At 38.1% G+C, this 16,520-nt stretch overlaps 1 protein-coding gene across 2 annotated transcripts in view; it reads left to right on the forward strand.

Moving 5' to 3' along the window:
- The window catches only part of LOC122811426, a 317,519-nt gene that overhangs the window by 253,362 nt on the left and 47,637 nt on the right, over positions 1-16,520 (forward strand). The gene's annotated exons all lie outside the window — the stretch shown is intronic.

Raw genomic sequence — 16,520 nt, forward strand, 5'->3', positions numbered from 1 at the left:
AAAAATACTAAAGAAATTAATTTTTGCAACTGTTATAATACATTTTGAAATATGACATTCTTTCTGCCAAACAGCATGGCTTTCAGTCAAACAATAGTACTATTATGGGAATGTATATGCTCACTAACTAAATTTAAATGGACAGATGACGTGGTACTTATCAAATCAGGTCACAGTACAGATGCAATCTCCATCTCAATGCAGAGTGATTTTAACTTAGTATGGAATCGGTTACCCAACAGTAAATTTACTGTAAATACAAGAAAGACTATAGTTATGCTGTTTGGCACTAAGCAAAAGCCCAAAGCAGTTGCTAACATATCCATTGTAGAGACTTCATGCATCATAATATAAACCACAATTTCAAAGATACACCAGAATCACTCTAAGACAAAGTCTTTCCTCCCACCCTCTCCCCTCCCCCACAAAAAATGACAGACAATGTGCATTCTCAATTACAAAAATCATTCAGGCCATCCAACTCGTTTGCTGCCATCAATGCACTTTTGTTTCCAGGACCGGAATGTGGCCGCCAGTAACTTCGTTACTCTTATGTCAGAATCCTGCCGTTATGACCAACAGAAAACAGGTGCTTCACGCATTTGAATAATCATACAGAAGACTGCTACAACAATTTAAGTAAAGGGAAATGACTACCAGTCCAAGAAACTTTCATACTAAACACGTGTAATTTCAATTTACTGAATGGGGGACACTGCCAGGGAGCAAACACACATTCCATGGAACATAGTTGCACATCAAAAGGTTAGACCTACATTTATGTTAAGCTTAATCAAATCAGCATTTACAAATTTTGTACTACCATGCTGGAACATGAACCAGAACAGCGTAAAACTCAACAAGCAGCACTATTTTATTTTTTTTTTGCGCCGGTGGCATAGAGGGATAAAGCGCTGACTACATCCCACCTGACCTGGGTTCAATTAGCAGATTAGTTGACTGATGGAGTGACAGGGAGGAAGGGTGCTCATTGGTATGCTCCCTAACAGGAGGCGTTGTCCAAAGTGAAGAATTTCCCTCAGCTGTAATTAATGAGTGGGGAGGGGGGTGGAGTGAGTAGGTTACAAAAAAAAAAACAGATACAAGCACAGATGATCCAAGCCCCCAGGACACTCTAAGGATCCACAATCAGCCCCAACAAATATGAAGTAAGTCCAGGGGGGTGGAGAATAGCAGGAAGACCCAATGTAAACATTGGGTACTGGTGCTTTGGTTCAGTAACAGTGACATTCAAGGGGAATCAAAAAACATATGGAACAACTTTTTTTAATGAAAATACTGCAATGCTTGCTAATTAAAAGAATAAATAAAACTTACAGGGACCTGCGCTATAAAACAAATTCATCTGTTACAGGGACCTACTCTAACAAAACAGAGCAAATGCAATGATGTCAGGGACCTAAGTTAACTCAAAGACATATATACCATGGAAATCTTTAAGAGATAAGTTAACTCAAAGAAATATATACCATGGAAATCTTTAAGAGATAAGTATGTAGCTTTTTGGGTTTCAGAAGTGTCAGATTTAACTGCGTGTACCGCTGCTTATCTGTTGCTCGCCATCATATATGCAGAGCCCTGGAATAATAAAATAAGTAAATAACTTTCAGTAATACTACTCCAGATTTGCAGATTATATTGTTATACTGCATGGAGTGACACTATTATGCTCCAAAATCAGTAAAAAAAAGAAACAAAAAAGAGTCATTTAACACATTTCTGACATGACATCAGAAAGGTGCTTAACCAAGCTTTTGTTAAGCACTCCTCACTGCTAAGTACTAGTCTAGTGCTAGAGCATTAACTGCAGCATCCACCGCAGAAAAGTAGTTTAAAGCCATTAAAGGTTCATTCAGTGTTGTTTTAAACACTTCATTAAGTCTTAATGAAAGGTTAAAAAAGTCTGAATGAAGCATTTAATGGCTTCCTGCCCTGCTCTGTGGTAAACATTCTTTGTGTTGTAGCAGCAGGCTGTGTAGGATATGCACCCTGCACATGTATGTACATATTTTGTGAGGTAACAGAATACCTTTAGAAACAAAAGTTTGTCTGAGTCTAGGTATACTAGTGTCGGGACATTTCAGCAGCATACGAGAGATACTGTAGGAATGTCCCAGAAAGCCTATCACAACCCCTTGCATTCCCTGACAGCAATGTGCACCACGGTGCATGATTATATCCACTTCTCAGCTACAGTCATGGAGCCAAGAACTGCCATGCAACAGTTCTATGTCATAGCTAACTTCCTCAATGTCCTTGCTGCAACAGACTCCACCCACATTCTTTCTAAAATCCCCACTGTACCTGATGCAGAACTGTACCTTGCATTCCCTGACAGCAATGTGCACCACGGTGCATGATTATATCCACTTCTCAGCTACAGTCATGGAGCCAAGAACTGCCATGCAACAGTTCTATGTCATAGCTAACTTCCTCAATGTCCTTGCTGCAACAGACTCCACCCACATTCTTTCTAAAATCCCCACTGTACCTGATGCAGAACTGTATATAATTTCTGATCCACTCAAGAAGGCTGAGGCCATGCTGGCACAGAACATCAATTATAATTTCATTTTCTCAGTGTGGGAAATGGTCTCCCCTAAGTCTGACTGACATCTAGAAGTCAAGGTGATATGCACATTATATTTTATACTAGGGCTCACATATTAACATAATGATGTTATAAGCATACGTCAATTGACTTCCTTACCTCTCATTTACAGTGCAAGGTTATGCAAAACAATCTGTTTCATGTATATTTCTGTTATGCATAGAAAAATAGAAGGATATGGCAATGATGTCTGAATATGTAATACACGTAACAACCCATTAAAAAATTGCATAGGCTATATGTAACATTGTGCCACAAGCCAGTTGTTATAGTCACAGAGTTGCATGCACATCCAAGCATAACGTGCACGTGTATCTAAGAATGGTAGATTTCCCTCGTATACAATCACAGTCAGTGGCACACATCATAGCAAATGTTACTGTCATTATATGGCATACAGTACACATAACAGAAGATATACAGAAACAATGATGAAAGTAGTCATTTTAAAATTAACTGTTATGCACTTGTGGCTACACATCAACATAATAAACAGTGAACAGCCAAAGCCGTCCTCATGTTTTTTTCTATCAGACTGAATGTAATAACAACTGCTACTGTATTATAAAGCATCAGAGTTAAACAGTAAACTAGTCAATGAACATACAACTTACAGGAGTCTTAGGAAGTTGTCAGTTTCTGTAAACATACCGCAGGCATTACAAGTTAATCAGACATTATGGATGTATTTCATTCATCCTTATCTATTGTTCATCAGGGCTGTTTCCTTTTTATGGATACAACTGCATATGAGGAAAATGTCCTTGTCACTCATGCTCATTTACCTATCTGTATACAAATTGTTCAATTCTATACCCCTCCTTTGTGTCACAGACAGATTGAAATTTAGCACTTAGCAAAACAATTGGCTGACAACCTGTATACATTGAATTATACAGATTATGATAATGAAGGTATGTGATAATAGCACTTTAGTCTACCACAGCAATGCCAGCAGGTGACAGCTTACCTTTGAAGTTAGCTGTACATCAGTTATACCTAAAAAGGTTTAGCGATGTGTAATCAGCTTTTAAGTTCCATTTGTGCCATACATAATTAATGATCTTCGTTAACATTCAATGTTTTTAGTTCCCATTTGCACAAGATCGCATAAGTTCCAAAATGTGGGAATTAACCAATAGCTTGATGTAAATGGAAGGTGCTCTATGGAACTACCCAATAGGTACCAGTAAATGGGACTATCTGTAACACGTGCCTGATACCCTCTAGCAGTCTGATACCATCCTATATTTGGCAACTTTAAAACGTGATATTGATACATTTACTGTTCATACCATTGCTACCTGTGAACTGAGTGGGTCCTCAGTTAACATTTTTATGAAGGCTTTTTTTGTACCAGTTTCAACTGCAATAGTGAGGATGTCGACAGAGAGGACGCATTGGTGTGCCTGGGTGATGAATAGGACCAAGAAGAAGACCACCCAGATGCTCACTGTCTATGTTGGACAGAACAAAATATGAGCGCATGCCCCAAGAACTTGGTGAAGATAGACATCTGGAACTAGATTGCGAGGGAGCACTGGAGATGGACAGGGATCTCCTAGACTGACATGAAAGTCTGTCACTGCTGTGATGACCTGCTTTGGAGGGATACATAGGATCTTTGTCGCAGGGTCACAGAGGTCTGATGCCTGCCAGAAAGTTGCATAATCCACACATAAACACCTACATTACAATACATTTGTATTTTATATATATATATATATATATATATATATATATATATATATATATATATATATATATATATATATATATATATATATATATATAGACACACACACACACATATCTATATATATATATATATATATATATATATATATATATATAAAATATATATATATATATATATATATATATATATATATATATATATATATATATATATATATCTATATATATATATATATATATATATATATATATATATATATATATATATATATATATATATATATATATATATATATATATATATATATATACTTATATATATATATATATATATATATATATATATATATATATATATACATACACGTTTATGTTTATGAGACTGTTTCAGTTGTATTTAGTGGGCATCTTTACTGATAGCAGCAATGCAAATGTAGTTAACATTACAGTTTTGATGCATTCTGAGGTTATCCACAGCTATACTGGGCTAGTGTACACATTCTGAATAAACTTTATTATGACCATACTGTGACACCCCTGCACGGGCCCTGTAATGAAGGGACCTCAATCCTCACCACTGGCAACAGCTAGGGGATGTACATAATGGGAAGATGACAAGTAGACACACAGTAAAGTACAATTTCTCTTAAGAGCACACAGAGATCACAGTCAGTCTGGGGCTGTTTTTTCCCTCTTTATCAAGATCCCCAATAAGACTCCCCACTGGCACAGCTATAGGGTTAAGAACTCAGCTGAGTGGCCAAGCTAAGACCTCCATCACCCTCTCTGTCCAACCAGTGCTTCGTGTCCCTGCCTAAGAAGCTGACATACACACACCCTTTGAGATTTGATTGATATACAAACACACACACACACACACACACACACACACACACACACACACACACACACACACACACACACACACACACACACACACACACACACACTCTTGGGAAAGGCTGGCACAGGTTCATAGGTTCATAGATTAGTACTAGGCTAACTGCCCATGTGGGCTATTATAAGCCTAGCCAATTACCGCATGTCAGAATCAAACCCTGCACCTTGTGTCTGTAAGGTAAACACTTTAACCATTATGCCAACCTCCCACCCCATAGTTTACTAGCTATGCCCCCTTTTGCCCAGACTATAAGGTAGTACCAGCTGCCACCAGCCACCCTTACTTTTCAGCTACTATAAGGCTCTTAAAAGGGTGTCCAGTCCCACTGTGTAATGTTACTAATGGTACTCTGACCGAGCAAGGCTTTTTAGGAGTGACCTGTACAGTGTCACCAGATACATATGCAAGTACTCTTAGACCTTAAATATGTCTCACAAATATCATCCACAAAGATAGATTTAAGTATATTTAATAATAAATAATAAAAGAACAAGACAATACTCAGAAAACAAACACACTTACTTCAGAGTTCAAAATCACAGGAAATATTGTAAAACAACATTGCAGGATAGTCTCAAATAAATACAGAAAACATCTAAACTAATCTTTACTATATTCATTTCTATATCTAAAAGAGATACTATGCCCTAAGTCTTACTTACAAACAACATGCAGGCAGAAGTGCTGAGTGTATGTTTCTAGGTTCAAGACAAGATAGAAAATGCTCAGTCTCTCTCTGACAGAGTTCTTAAATAAATATCAAACATTACTGCTGGGTTAGGTTGGATGACATCACTCTTTGTTACCTGACTTCAGTTCCCAGGCTTAACAGAAACCTAACATCTCTGTGTTAAAAATACATATCTCTCAGATGTGCTCAGAACTGTGTAGCTGCTAGGAAGTCATACAGCAATCAAACAGTTTACATTTTAAACCTAGTAATTACTTTTCTTTTCAGATTATAGAAAAACGTCTAACTCTAGACATTGTGTCTGTTTGCTGCATTGAAAATAACTTTTATAACACATCATAAAGCACTTAATTTCAACTTATGTTCTTGAAGTTTTGTAAGTTAATCTTCTATGTTCCAGCAGGGTATGCTGTGGTTACATTCTTGAAGCTCAGTACATAACACAGAGTTCTGTATAAATCATATCAGTATTCACAAATGGCATATTATAGTTCTGAGTAAATCATATCAGTATTCATAAATGACATAGAATTATTTACAAAATTCGTGATAGCTGGGTTGGCAGTGTCACACATACATTTATACGTACACCACACATATAACTGCTAATGATATTCCATAAATTCTCTTTTTAGAATTAATGATGAGCTGTTTTGTCAATTAGCTCAATTGGTTAAGCAAAGACTCAAAGTGGCTTCTGATCTAACTATGGGTTCAAATCCCATTGTAGGTTATTTTTTAAGTAGTGGTGGTTATGTAGATAATATTGAATATAACATATGGAAGACCTATGTTTATTTGGCAACTTATACAGTAAATCTTTTTACACATCTAGCATGGCCATGGTTCACTGACGCCTATAGCACTTAGGCTGCGGATGACTATGCATTTATCTGTTATCTGTAAGGGTTCTAGAAGCATTGCACAGTATACATCTGTATGTGTGAATGCTGAGTAATAGATAGATACATACATACATTGTTAAGCTCTACGTTATAGGGAGTACATTATTATAATGCCCATGTTTGTTGTATTCATTTTCATGAATTTAAGACCAATGCAGGTCAGCATTACTGAAATGTGTTGAAGTTTGTAAAAAATAATGTATCTATAAGACAGTTAAACAATGACGCATACTAGTATTATAAGGTGAATTCCATCATTACTGCATACAGTTTTACAACATTAAAGAAAATGTGTTGTCCATGAGAAAAAAACTTTAAGTAAAATGGTAATGTGACTGTTTCATGCATGTATGTGGTTTGAATCTCAGTTTACACTATTTATGATGTCATTTACCAGATCCATATTTCCTATTCCATATCAGAGTTGTGAGATATATACTTGTTTGATAAGTTACACACTACAGCTTTTTACTCATCTAGTATGTACATAGTGCATTGACGGCTACAGTGCGCAGGTTTTGGACGACTGTGCATATCTCCATTATCCTCAAAGTTTCTAGAAACATCCTGCAGTACCTCTGTATGATGTGATTAAAATGCAATTACAATATGTATGGATTTGTAAACCTTATTCTGTCTAATGGCTGTAGGTTTACCACCGTATGTGCAGATGTGTGTTATTTAATCACACAGTTGTACACTAATGCCATTACTGGCTTGCCCATTTTGAAAAGTAAATTCTGAGTTTTATCTTTGAAAACTATGGTAGTTTAACTCAGTAAGCTGACACATACTAATTTTATAAGGCATATGCATGCATATTCTGTTGTTACTCCATATAGATTTACAACATTAAAGGCAGTGTGTTGTCTATTAGCTCAAAATATTAAGCACTAGGTCAGTGTAAATGTTACATGGATATTTGTGGTTTCAAGTTTCCCTATTGAGAAAGTTGGACAGTATTTTGGTAATTCTGTATTTCCTATTTAAAAACAGGTATATGAGGTACTTATTTGGTAAGCTATGCAGTATAGCTTTTTATACATCTAGTATGTATGTGGTACATTAATGCCTATAACACTTAGTTTTGATGATTATGAATATCTTCATTATCTACAAAGTTTCTGTAAATATCCTACCTATGTCAACATGGCTGTATGTGTAAATGTTGGGTAATACATACATAGGTTACCTGAACATTTTGAATGACACAATGTTGTTGTTTGTCTTTCGGCTTTTTCCCGGTAAGGGGTCGCCACAGTGGAACTCTGGTCCGCTAATGATTGGCAGTAGATTTTTTACAAAACGCCGAGGTACCAGCTCGACCCCCAACCTTCAACGAAGGCACGCCCATTTACGCACGCATGTCTTTCGAATGCTACCCAACCGCGGGGAGGACATGCAGACTCCACACAGAAGGCACTCCCATGCCAAGCCCAGAATTGAACAGGAGAACCTCTTGCTGTGAGGTAACAACGCTACCGCCGTACCACCGTGGCATCATTCATTCATTCATTTTGAATGACCCAATATTATGTTATAATCCATTATTATTTGACATTCACTACCCTCCTATCTAACTTACACGTTGATGTATTAAATATCACTGATGAACAGTGATTTCTATAATGTCTAGTCTTTCAAGTGCAGCCACATGTTTTATTGCAAAGTACGGCACTTTGAACTCTTAAGTGTTATAGCTGTTTGTTACTGCTGTGAGCAATGTGCTAACATGCACTCAAGATTGTATACTTTTGTTGTTCTAATGCACAGCACATGGCAGGAGTTGTACTTTTCTCTTAACCATCCTTTAATTCTTCCCTGCTTAGTCATACAGTTGAGTTTTTTAACTTCTATCAATCCATGCAATCACAGCCAAGATGGATTTGCTAGGCAGATAGGTGTCAGGGTCGTTGTAGGTTTGAATCTTGGTCACAGCCCTCAACTGTCTGGATTTTTGAAGAATGTCCAAATTTCTGCCTCATATTTCTAGTCTTTTCGTCACAAAATTTGTGATTTTCTGGCAAATCAATGGGATAACCCGAGGATTTAATTCACTCCATAATGACATACCTTTGAGTTTCATATTCTTCAGAAAATGCACGTTAACACAAATCCTTTAATTCTAACATCGTTCTAATTTTATAGGAGTAATATTTAAAATCTGTCCATATTTTTGGTCTTTTGTCCCCCCATTATGTCAGACTTTGTCCAGATTTCCTGCTGTAAGAGGTTGAGAGGTAGTTCTTGGTTTTTTCTGTTTTTATACAGGACCCCTTATGTGTATGTAGTATTAAGAATGACACAGTGATAACTGAATGTGCAAAATTTGAAATTGTATTTCATGTAAAGGCTAGCTGATATGCAATGCCCACTCTTTTTCACTGTTTTGCTGTGCATAGTGTTCATCATATACTGACCTGCCATAATCCTTCTGTGGCTGTAATACATCAGTTTTCCCTTTTTGCAGGTTGTTATGAAGACCATGTCTGTAATCGAGCTCTATGCATTGAGCGTATGCACAGGCTGGAAGGGCAGCAAAAAGAGACAGATAAATGTAACTGTCAACATTTATTTCCCCAGAAATACTCATTGCATGGATAAAAAATCAGTTTTGATTGCAACTTCAGGCATGCTAATATTAATGACAGATTACCCATAAAGTATCTTAAAGGTGCAATAGCCATTGATTTCTTCTGAATAATAGTATGTATTTAATCTAAACTTGTCCTTTGAATTATAAGCAGGGCATGTTTGAAAACTGCAGTTTCTGCTTTCTTTCTAGTCACAACCTAAATGACAGATGGGTGTGCAACCATCATAGTGCTTTTACGTACATTTCATATATACATTGCTTTTGCTGAACACCAGGTGGCGCTTGGCGCTTGTTGTATTCTGTAGCATCTGCCTATTCAATGACTGTCGGCTGTCTCAACATTATAGGTTCATAGGTTCATATATAAATGTATGATTGTGTATGAAGTAAGTGGTGGATTAATAAAGATGTTTCTTGTTTAAAAGGACAGGAAGTGATTAATTTATGTAATATTGCTCAGGTTATAAGATATATAGCAATACATGAGAAGTATAATGTTTATGTTAATATAGTTTGATTACTTTTATATGAATGTAAATGTATCTATGTTACAAGTGATAATTTAATAAAGGTGTTTAAAAATAACATTCTGAATTATGCTGGCAGACGTTTTCTGGCACATACCTGCTTGTTGCAATTCTGTATAACTGCCGTGTGATGGCTTGTTTAACACAAAATTGTGTGCTGTTTTTTTAAAACTGTTGTGCACAAAGACACTCATTCAGCCTGAATTACCCAAGCAGCTCACTTACACCCAACTATTCCTACTCCATAAATTAACATAGAAACCAGAACAAAGCAAAAGCCCACTAGCCTTATTACATACGTAAACCCCTTCTAGACCACGTCAATCTGAAAAAAAAAGCTCGTCACTACCTACAAACCACATTGGTCAGCAGGAAACTTCTTGAACTCTATCCCCATATCCCTTAAACATGCTCACAACCTTTCCAATTTCAAGATCAGTCTAAAAAATATCTGTCTGACACCTGTATCTGTAACTGCACAACTCTTAAAACAGACGTATTACCACTACCTCACTATAACTATGCCTTTCTCACTCTTTTAACACCTTCATATCTTACCAGGTAGTAATGGCCTAACATCAAAAGAAGCTCTCACTTTAATGCTACCATACAACTACCATATGCTCTTCTACCTCATCAGCCAACACTTCTCATTTTTCTAATAATTAATCAACTCTCTCTCTCTCTCTCTCCATGTCCTTAATTTTTACTCCCACTCATTACATCACCTCATCTCATCCTATTCCTCTGTCTATTTTGGCAGCAGAATCCTCTACCATTTCTCACCTTCGTATATTATTACAAATATAGTCAATATTTTGAAAACTATGTATTAGTTCACTTGACATAAGCCATCCACTTCTGCAAAGTGTCTTTCTACTTACAGCACATACTGTATTCTTGATCCTAGTTTATCCTAGTAATATTTCTGAAAATGTATCTCATCTGTTTGTGTTTCATCTGTTATAGGGATTTTCTCTTCTTGTATATAATTTACTTCTCAGCTATTGTAAAATGTGTTTTGTGGAGTCTTTCTCCTCAGCTCATTGTAAAATATTTTAATCTGTTGCAGGGCTTTTCTTCCCTTGTATATAGTTATTCATCAATTACTATTTAAATACTTTTTAATCTGTTGTGGAGCTTTTCTTTCCAGACCTCTCCTGAAAATAGGCAAATACCTCAACTGAACTTTCCTGATTACCAAAGGACAAACAAACAAATAAATGACTAAATAAATGTTCTTCGGTTATATCTGAGTCGATACACATCACATTTATGATCATCATCACAGTGTTTGAGTTGTGCAGGTACGTAGATAAGAATAACGCAGACATGGGTTGTGATGGTGATAATATTAGTGCATGTGCATCATACCCTAAAATTGTAGCTGTCACATGCTATAACTGTGATTATGATTGTCCCAGTTGCTCTATCTTTTCGTATTGCATTCCATTTCTATAATCTTGTGATGTCCGCCCCTTAACTGTGTTGCATTAATAATCTCATTTGCATCTCTCTCTCTTTCTATAGTTTACCACTTCTTGTTTTTCTTACTATATATTTATAATAAACATGTTATTTGGAGGATGCCAGCATGACACATTACTTACATATGAACATAATTTATGAAAAAATAATGTCTGAGGCAAAAATATGAATAGTGGCCCACAGAGGGAAGGATTTTCTGTCAAATTGTCTGCTTAACACTGTATGTTAACTAGGTTACATCAGTGGACCCATTCTCAGTGTTATGCTGTTAGTGTCACTGTGAGCTTAGTGTAGTAAGTTTTTTGGAGTAGAGAAAATATGTCAGTGTTGCAATCTGTCAGTGTCATGGTACACTTGCCATGATATATATATATCTGATGGCTGTGCACATGTTTGTTTTGCATGCATACTGTTAACTGACATGTTTATAACTGAGCAAGTAATCACAGCATTTTCCCTGATAAACTATGTTGTGTATGCCATATAATGCAGTGAAGTAACATAATGACACTGTATGAAAAACATAGTTGCCCACATAGCCTTCTATTTATACTGTCAATACACATAGATAATAGAACATTGGGAATGTTGCATAATAATGACTGTACAACTGCTATGCTCATATTTTTGTTTTTATGCAAAATATAAATACACCTTATAGGCTATATTGTCTGACACTTGGCATTTTAATGGCAACTGTAATGTAGTGTGCAAACATGTCATATGTACTGTCTCATATGTTTTGATCATGTTAATGGCACAAAATATACTGTCTTAAACATAATTTAGTTGCATATCTGATTGTGTGTTATTACAGACCTGTTTTGCATGACTGTGATGTATGTACATCATTTTGTACATTGTCATGGATTGAAATCATGCCTTTGATCACATATGGTGTTGCAGTTGCATAAAGTAATACAGTACTGTAATGTGACATGCAGAAAAGTTTCCACATGTAGATTGCGTCAGTTTGTATGCAGCATGTTATGTACTCAGCTTTTGTTGGGCAAGTATTATGCATGTATTTTTTCATAAGATCATAGGATATTACTAGATTAATGGCCCTGCGGCCCTTACAAGCCTAGCCGAGAGTTTATCCCCAAAAAAAGAAACCTCAGTCAGCACCTGTTGCCCCTGTCATTGAGGGACAAAGGTGGAACCCCTGGGACAAATTTCTGGTTTCCCATCCACTCATCAAGGTTGTGCTTGAAGAGGGTCAGCAAGGTACTCTGTTTGACATATATGGTAAGTCTATTCTAGAGACAGGGAAGCCTCTGGTAGACAAACCTGTCTCTCCAGCAGGATTTGTTGATGTCACATATTAGAGTTAGGCCTATCGAGCGGGTACTGCGCAAGGAGTTAGACATACGGATATGGAGCATCTCTAGTAGGGCAGGGTCTGATATTGCCTTGTAGGCGAGACACAGATCACCTCTTAGCAATCTGTATGATACCAAGTAAAGTGATATATGACAGGTATTGGTGGCCATGGATTCTCTTTGTGAGGTATTTCTGTGGCCTTTCCAGTTGGTGCAGGTGTTTGGAGAGGTACATACCAAATGGAGTCCTATACTCAGTTATAGGGCTAATGAGGGAGGAGTATAGAGAGGTAATAACCTCCTTTTTTCTGGATGCTATCCCTTTACCTATGAGATGAACCAAATAAAAGGCATTTCTGACCACTGCCGCCACATGATGGTCGAATGTGAGATTGTTGTCAACCTGAGTACCAGGTCTCTCACCACGAGTTGTGTGCTTAAGGGGGTGTCGTTGATGTGGTAATCAGTAGGGGCCATGTTTTTTCTGAATGGTATGATAATACATTTTTTTGTATTTAACTTAAGGCCATTACTTTGGCACCAGTTATTTGTAGCCGTGAGACCCTCTTGCAGTTTCTTAATGTCATTTGGGGAGTCAATGACAGCACCCAACTTATAGTCATCCACAAACTTGGTCAGCTACAGGTCCTTTGTCTTTACCTGGACCTCTGAGAAGTAGATGCCAAACAGTAGGGGTCCCAGGACAGATCTTTGGGGAATGCCACTAGTGACAGGTCTGCTATCAGAGGTGGTGGCACCTATTTTGACCTTGTGGGTCCTATCTTTGAGCCAGTTGGGGACCCATCTGATGAGATAGGGATTAACACCAAGTTGTGTTAGCTTTTCGATGATGGCCAAGTGGGGGATTGTGTCAAAGGCCTTGGCCAGGTCAAGGTAAGCTGTATGTACTGACTTTCTCTCATCCAGGGCTTTGGTTACAGTCTCAAAGAATTCATCTAGGTTCAAAAGGCAAGATCTGCATGTGATGAATCTGAATTGGGTGGGGTTGAGTGTTTGGAGATCGCCTATGTCCTTGTTTATGAGATCCATAACAATACACTCTATAGCTTTACAGATCAGACTTGTTAAGCTAATGGGGTGATAGTTTCCTTCGTTAGTAGTGGCACCACCTTTGTGTGAGGAGATGGCAATGGTGGTGTTCCATTCTGTTGGAATGAAGCCTGTAATTAGGCTGTGGTTGAATAGGGTGCTCAATGGTGAAGCTAGTTCTTGCTGGAGATGGTGCAGAATACAGCCTGGGATATTATCATATCCCATGGAAGCTGTGTTCTTTGCCTTGGATAGGGCCTTTAACACTTGATTTATGCAGATGTGAGGTGTGGGAAAAGTATCGAGGATGTTGGCTGGGCCTTTGTGGGGTGATAAGGGGGTGAAGTTTGCACTGAACCTATCAGCTAGCAGGGTGGCTAAGTTGGCAGGATCAGTGTAAGTGATACCATTAAGTAGTAATTCAGAACAAGCTTGGGCTTTGCCATGGTGGTTCCTAATGTAACTGAAGAAGAACTTGTGGTTTCCCTTTGTTTCAGAGGCTAATTTCAACTCATAATTGGCTTTGGAGTTTTTCACTAGTGATCTAATTTGCTTGTTGAGGCAAAGGAAGAAGATTTTCCGATTTGGAATTTGTTCCTTTTAACTCTTGGACAACAGTATCTTCCTTTTGTTGTAAAACCTGTTGATGGAGGATGTCCACCAGACATGTTTGTGTTTCCTTGAGGAGCAGGTTTTAGTTCTGTTGGGTATGGCTGAGTCCATGCAGTTGTACAGGTGCTTGTATACTGCACTGGTGTACTGTTCAGCATAGTTATCTGGATCCTCTGAGGAAGGTGGTGGTGTGAAGCTGCTGATACCCTTCCTTATGAGGTTGTAGTCAGCCTTTGAAAAGTTTTTTAGTCTGGTTATGGCTGGGGGGAGGGGTTGGGTGGGATAGAAACTTCAAATGAAACAGACTAATGATCTGATCTCACCAAGGAAGAACATACTATGGTATTGGTGCTGTGGTCATCCATGTCGGTGGGAGCCAACCTTTTAGGGGATGAGATGAGCTGGTCTAGTGTGTTAGAGTTGATTAAGTCAAGGAATCATTGGGTGAGTGCATTAGTGTTTACCCAGTCTATGGTAGGGTAGTTGACGTCACCAAGGATCAGGGTGTCAGGGTGTACCTTGATGGAGTCAAGTATGTCCCGGTAGGAGGAGTAGGTGTCCTGAGACATGGAGGGGAGGTCTATATCTGGCTATAACTTGGATGGCAGTCTTGCCAACTATCAGTTGCGCCTGGAGTAATTCCAGTGCATCATAATGGTAAACCAGTTTGGAGGTGTGCCTGTATTTAATGAAGATGGAGACTCCACCACCCTTAGTGTTTCTGACCTCATTTTGTAGTCAGAAAGTGTGGACTGAGGTATAGCCTGGTGAGGCAGAGGTGTTCTCCACAGCCTTGAACCAAGTTTCTGTGACTGTGCAGACATCAGCATCTTCCAGTGTGAGGAGAGCCTCCAGTGAGTGCATTTTCAGATTAAGGCTCCTAGCATTTAGCAGCATGACCTCCAATTTGCTTTTTGACAGATCTTTTATGTTGAATGATTTGACATAACCTAAAAAAGGCATAATGGAGGAGGCAAATGTTTTGACCAAGATCCGGAACCCCAGGGGTGACAGATGGAGGCCATCTCTGGCAAAGCATCTAGGCCTGTCAACCATGTCATACCAGGCAGACAGATACTGGATCCCCTTGGAAAGACACCAGAAACTAAGACAATTGTTGAAGTCAATAATTTTTGTTGGAATTGTGGCATCATTCTTGGTGAAGGTAGGATGTTGCTCAGGGCTGGGGTCATACCTGCCTGGGACACATACTCTGAGAGCTCAATCATGTCTTGCTTCATATAGTCCAGGCAGGTACATCTTAAGTCATTCACACCTGCATGGATAATGACAGAGTCATACATGTGCCTGTTGTGGAGAGGCTTAAGTGTGTGCATGATGTGGTGGATTCTAGTGCCTACAAACAGCTGACCATGACCTTCTCCTTCTTGAGCCCGGTGAGGGGGACATCAGTGTGTCTCACTATTGAGTCACCAATGACTAGTATGTTTGGTTTATTGTTTTGCCTTATGGGCTGCATTGATTTACTGTTATGCCCAATGGGCTGTGTTTGAGAGACACTAGTGTGTTGACTACTGTGTGCGATGTGATTGGCATTGTGTGTGGAATGTTTGTGAGTATGGTTGGGTGTCTCTGTTGTTTAGGTACGTGTGTAAACGATGTATGACTCACTATTAAAGTAGCAGCAAGTATGGTTTATAAAGTCTATAAAAATCAAGCCGCACGTCCACAGCTGAAGTAAAAACATAAGGTAAAACTTTATCAAAAACTTTGTCGAAAAGACGTTCTCCACTAAACTTTTTCAAAGAACTTGTTGTGAAACACCACAAACACAAGCTAATACACAAACCCTTCGGTACTAGTGTATAGCTCGATACTGTTCTCCAGACAACTTCACAAAGACGTGGAGTAAAACAAAAAAACTCTTCAGTACAAATATCCCAGAGTTACTTCACAAAAACGCAAGATAAAACATATAATTCTTCAGTACGAATGTCCCGTTTTGGTAACTTGATAAGCACTTTTGGTAAAACCTTCCTCAGATCATGATAAAACAGGGACTCCATTTCTTTCTTTAATAGGACATGTGACCAACAGGCAATAAGACAAAAGACAACACCCCTCTTTCTTTCAAAAC

This window comes from Protopterus annectens, chromosome 1.part1 (genome assembly GCF_019279795.1).
Source record: "Protopterus annectens isolate FY-2018-M chromosome 1.part1, PAN1.0, whole genome shotgun sequence".
Classification (NCBI taxonomy): Eukaryota; Metazoa; Chordata; order Ceratodontiformes; family Protopteridae; genus Protopterus; species Protopterus annectens.